We start from the raw sequence: 5,747 nt of genomic DNA, 5'->3' as shown, positions 1-5,747 counted from the left end.
AGCACAACCCCGCGTGCGACTTTGACAGCTCGTGTGATAGGCAGCACGCGCTGGAGTCAGTCTGTGACGATCTGCAGCCTCTAGGCTCAGGAAAAATCAAACCGGTTTTTTTCTTCGTTTTTCCTTTTTTTTTTAAAAAAAACACAATGAGATTATGCAAACAAATGAGACACTCTATGTCTTTAAATCTGTCTTCACTTAAAAGCTGCCCCCGAATAACCGGCGAAAATGTTCAAAGTTTGAAGTCCAACACGCCTACATCTGATTTCCGTTGCAAATCATTAAAGATGAATGGAATCATGCCGACTGGCTTTTACAACTCCCGTGACATCAACCCCACGGCTTGCACAGTGCAATCCTGCCACCTAGTGTTGCTATATAGAAATTCCACTATCTGCGCTTTGTGTTTTGTTTATGAGTACATGACATATATAATGATGATGATGGCATTCGTTTCGGTAGAGACAATGGCAAAAAAGCCAACTACAAAAGCACTTAAAGTGCATGTCTATGCTGGGGTCAAAACTTACCCCAGCATAGACATGTTAGCATTTGCAGTCATTTTTCCAAACAGATCTTTGTGATGTCATACAGTGATAGAGAAACAAGCATCAGGCAGCATGTTGTTGCATCCCCTTGAGATTAGGGATGCAACAAGCGATTATTATTGTAATCAATTAATCGAGAAGCTAATCGATCCATTAATCGTTTGGTCCCTAAAATGTCAGACAATAACGAAAAAATGTCAGTCAATGTTTTCCAGAGCCCGATTATGCCTTCAAATGTCTTGTTTTGTCCACAACCCAGATATATTCAGTTTACTGCCAGATAGGCAGTAAACTGAAACTAATAAAATGAAAGACATCAGAGGGCTAATGCACACCCTCCATACTCTACACAGTACACACCATGATATAAATATATATAAACCAGAAATTACTCGTGTTTTTTAACACTGTACCATGGAGCGCATCCTCACATACTGCCTCTAAGTGGTTTGCCAGCTGCACGGTGCCAAACAGGAAAGAGCTCCGGAGGGTTACCGAAATGGCAAAGATCACTGGGTGACCTCTACCCACACTGGGGGAACTTCATGGCTCTTACTTTCTAAGGAGAACCAACACCATCCTAAAGGACTCATCCCACCCTGACCACTCTCTGTTTGAGCTGCTGCCATCAGGCAGATGGTACAGGGCCAATAAAACAAGTACAAATACATTGAAAAACAGTTTCTACCCAACTGCTGTTAGAGCTTTCAAGGTTCAAGGTTTCTTTATTGTCCCCGTGGGGCAATTTGTTTGCAGCAGTAATTACAAACTTAAACAAACACAACAACAGTACAACTACAACTAAACCATTTACAAATGTGCATTGAGACAGCGAATAGCATTTGGAATCAGGGACTTTTTGAACCTGTTAGTTCTACACCGAGGGACAACATAACGGCGGCCAGATGGGAGCAGTGAAAACTCATGCTAAAGAGGATGAGAAGGGTCAGCTATAATAGCCTTAGCTTTTTTAAGACATCTGACCTTAAAAATTTCATTAAGATCGTTAAGTGAGCCTCTGGTGATTTTACAGCACATCTTCACAATGTCCATAAAATGATTTCGCTGCTTGATGGACAAACAATCAAACCAACAAATGTAAGAAAAGGTTAAAATAGATTCAATAAAACATGAATAAAATATTTTCATAAAGGAAGTGTCCACATGAAAGTTCCAATTCTTCCGTAAAAAATACATGCGCTGGTTGGCTTTTTTACAAACTGCATCCACTTGGGGCTCAAAGCACAGTTTATCATCAATTATGGTCCCCAAGTATTTGTACTCTTGGACCCGCTCTACACACTGGTCATTTATGAGAGCTGGAGGGAGAACAGAAAGTGACCTGCCAAAATTAATAACCATTTCTTTGGTTTTGGTCACACTGATATCTAAAAAGGATGTGTTGCACCAGTCAGTAAAATCTGATAAAATAGCACCATGCTCGAGGTCTTCCTGACATAAAAGTGACACAATGACAGAGTCTTCAGCAAATGTAACAATGTGACGATTGATGTATTTACTCTGACAGTCATTGGTGTATAAAACAAATAAATGAGGAGACAGAACACATCCCTGTGATGCTCCGGTGGAGGAGAAAAGAACATCTGACAGCTGCCCATTCACCCTAATGCGCTGGGACAGCCCAATTAAAAAGTCCAGAAGCCAGCTAAAAATGCTCGGTTCAAAGTCAAAAAGGTTCATTTGTTTATCTGCCAACACATGAGGCTGAATGCAGTTAAATGCAGAGGAAAAATCTACAAAAAGTAAACGAACCAAAGATTTTGCGCCCTCCAAGTGCTTGAAAACCAAATGTAAAAGTACCCCAGTGGCATCATCAACACCTCTACCCGGTCTATAGGCAAACTGTAGAGGGTCGAGTTTGTCTTGCACCAAGTCCATTAGTGATGTCTTGAGCAATTTCTCGAAGGTTTTCATCACTAATGAGGTAAGTGCCACAGGTCGGAAATCATTCAGTTCCTTTGGGGATTTATTTTTTGGAATGGGAATGATAATTGATTCCTTCCACAGACAAGGTACACAATGTAACTGTAGAGACAACTGGAAGATATAAGTGAAAATCTCTGCCAATTGCTCAGCACAGTTCTTTAAAAGCCTACCTCCAATGCCATCTGAGCCAGGACTTTTCCGCTCATTAATTGAACAGAAGGCTTTCCTCACAGCCTCTGTATCAGTTATTACAGCGGGAGGACTGAGAGTAACATCTTTAAAGACAGAAACCTCCTTACTAAAATCATGAACATCAAATCTGTTGTAAAACACATTAAGGTCATTGGAGAGGTCCAGATCAGTTTTCTCATTAAGTGAGACAGTGTCCTTTATTGATGACATTCCCATCATATTTTTCACAGCATCCCATACAGGTCCGGCATTTCCAGCACTCAATAATGTTTCAACCTTATTTTTATAAGAGAACCTTGCAAGTTTAAGCTGTTTTTTTAACTTGCTTCCTTAACTCATTGTACTGCTGAGTGTCTCCTTGGTTAGAAGCAATGTTCCTCTGATTAATAGAAGCCTTGACAGATTTAGAAACCCATGGTTTATTATTAGCAAACACTGAAATGGATTTCTTAGGTATAAGCATGTCTTGACAAAACGAAATGTAACTTGATACTATTTCAGTTAATTCGTTTAAATCCGTGCAAATAATTATAAACACATCCCAGTCAGTGCATGCGAAGCATTCCTGCAGCGCCAGCATCGAGTCTTCCGACCAAGCCGGAACCAATCTTCGCTCCGGCTTGTTCCCCCTCAGGACAGTTTTGTATGTCGGAACAAGGTAAACAGTGTTGTGATCAGTCGAGCAGATGGGAGCCCTCGAAAGCGATTTGTACGCTCCTTTCACGGTTCCAAAGCAAAGATCAAGACATTTGGAATGTCGAGTCGGGCAAGTGACATATTGAAAAAAGTGTCCAAGTGCTTTCCCCGGTTTACAATGGTTAAAATCCCCCATTAAAAGAATAGGAGCATCTGGGGCAAGCCCCTGGGTTCGCCGCACAGACTTTGTTAGCGTCTGTGTGGCTACAGATACAACCCCTGGCAAAAATTATGGAATCACCGGCCTCGGAGGATGTACATTCAGTTGTTTAATTTTGTAGAAAAAAGCAGATCACAGACATGACACAAAACTAAAGTCATTTCAAATGGCAACTTTCTGGCTTAAGAAACACTATAAGAAATCAGGAAAAAAAATTGTGGCAGTCAGTAACGGTTACTTTTTAGACCAAGCAGAGGGGAAAAAAAATGGAATCACTCAATGCTGAGAAAAAATTATGGAATCATGAAAAACAAAAGAACGCTCCAACACATCACTAATATTTTGTTGCACCACCTCTGGCTTTTATAACAGCTTGCGGTCTCTGAGGCATGGACTTAATGAGTGACAAACAGTACTCTTCATCAATCTGGCTCCAACTGCTTCTGATTGCTGTTGCCAGATCAGCTTTGCAGGTTGGAGCCTTGTCATGGACAATTTTCTTCAACTTCCACCAAAGATTTTCAATTGGATTAAGATCCGGACTATTTGCAGGCCATGACATTGACCCTATGTGTCTTTTTGCAAGGAATGTTTTCACAGTTTTTGCTCTATGGCAAGATGCATTATCATCTTGAAAAATGATTTCATCATCCCCAAACATCCTTTCAATTGATGGGATAAGAAAAGTGTCCAAAATATCAACGTAAACTTGTGCATTTATTGATGATGTAATGACAGCCATCTCCCCAGTGCCTTTACCTGACATGCAGCCCCATATCATCAATGACTGTGGAAATTTACATGTTCTCTTCAGGCAGTCATCTTTATAAATCTCATTGGAATGGCACCAAAGAAAGGTTCCAGCATCATCACCTTGCCCAATGCAGATTCAAGATTCATCACTGAATATGACTTTCATCCAGTCATCCACAATCCACGATTGCTTTTCCTTAGCCCATTGTAACCTTGTTTTTTTCTCTTTAGGTGTTAATGATGGCTTTTGTTTAGCTTTTCTCTATGTAACTCCCATTTGTTTAGGCAGTTTCTTACAGTTCGGTCACAGACGTTGACTCCAGTTTCCTCCCATTCATTCCTCATTTGTTGTGCATTTTCGATTTTTGAGACATATTGCTTTAAGTTTTCTGTTTTGATGCTTTGATGTCTTCCTTGGTCTACCAGTATGTTTGCCTTTAACAACCTTCCCATGTTGTTTGTATTTGGTCCAGAGTTTAGACACAGCTGACTGTGAACAACCAACATCTTTTGCAACATTGCGTGATGATTTACCCTCTTTTAAGAGTTTGATAATCCTCTCCTTTGTTTCAATTGACATCTCTCGTGATGGAGCCATGATTCATGTCAGTCCACTTGGTGCAACAGCTCTCCAAGGTGTCATCACTCCTTTTTAGATGCAGACTAACGAGCAGATCTGATTTGATGCAGATGTTAGTTTTGGGGATGAAAATTTACAGGGTGATTACAATGGGCCTTAATTTTCTAAAAGTTGAGGGGGTTTTTTCAACCAAGTACAGCAGACAGACGGTGGGGGGCAGAAACCCTTAGTTCAGAAGGCCTGTTAGACAGGATGAGTAGTTAGAAAATTAGTTGGATTTCAGTAGAAAAGCCTAACCCAAACACAAACCTTACATCTAATTTCAATCGTAAACCCTATTCTTTAACTAATCCCTCATTTTAATTCTAACCCCTGATCTTTACCCTTACCAAAAAGTAGTACATGCAAGTATGTTTCAAGTATACGTCCAGTATACTATTTTTTGGTAAGGGTAACCATAACTCCAGCCCCTAATTTCATTCCACCTCTTAACTCTAACCCCAATCCTTCATTCTAACCCTAACCCTTAATGGTAATATCTAACATGAACCTTAACTTCTAACCCTTAGCTATGACCCAAACCCTTAAACCCCAATTTTAATCCTATTCCCCAAGAGGAGTTTGTGAAACACAATCACGCAATAGTCCATTGTTATACAAATGGCGCCCAGAGTTCACATTGACACGAAATATGCCTGTTTAATTTTTTCTGGCAAACTTATTATACATAGGGAAACTACGATATAATTATTGGTATATTTTCTTTATTTGACACTGCTCTGTAAAGTTTAACTAGTTCAAACGCACACCCCATCTAACGCTTTAATAATATTTTGTATCGCACACAGGCATAAATTAAGGCGCCTTGATA

Source organism: Thalassophryne amazonica, chromosome 5, assembly GCF_902500255.1.
Source record: "Thalassophryne amazonica chromosome 5, fThaAma1.1, whole genome shotgun sequence".
NCBI lineage: Eukaryota > Metazoa > Chordata > Actinopteri > Batrachoidiformes > Batrachoididae > Thalassophryne > Thalassophryne amazonica.
The sequence above is the reverse complement of the archived record's forward strand: the minus strand, read 5'-3'. Positions refer to the sequence as shown.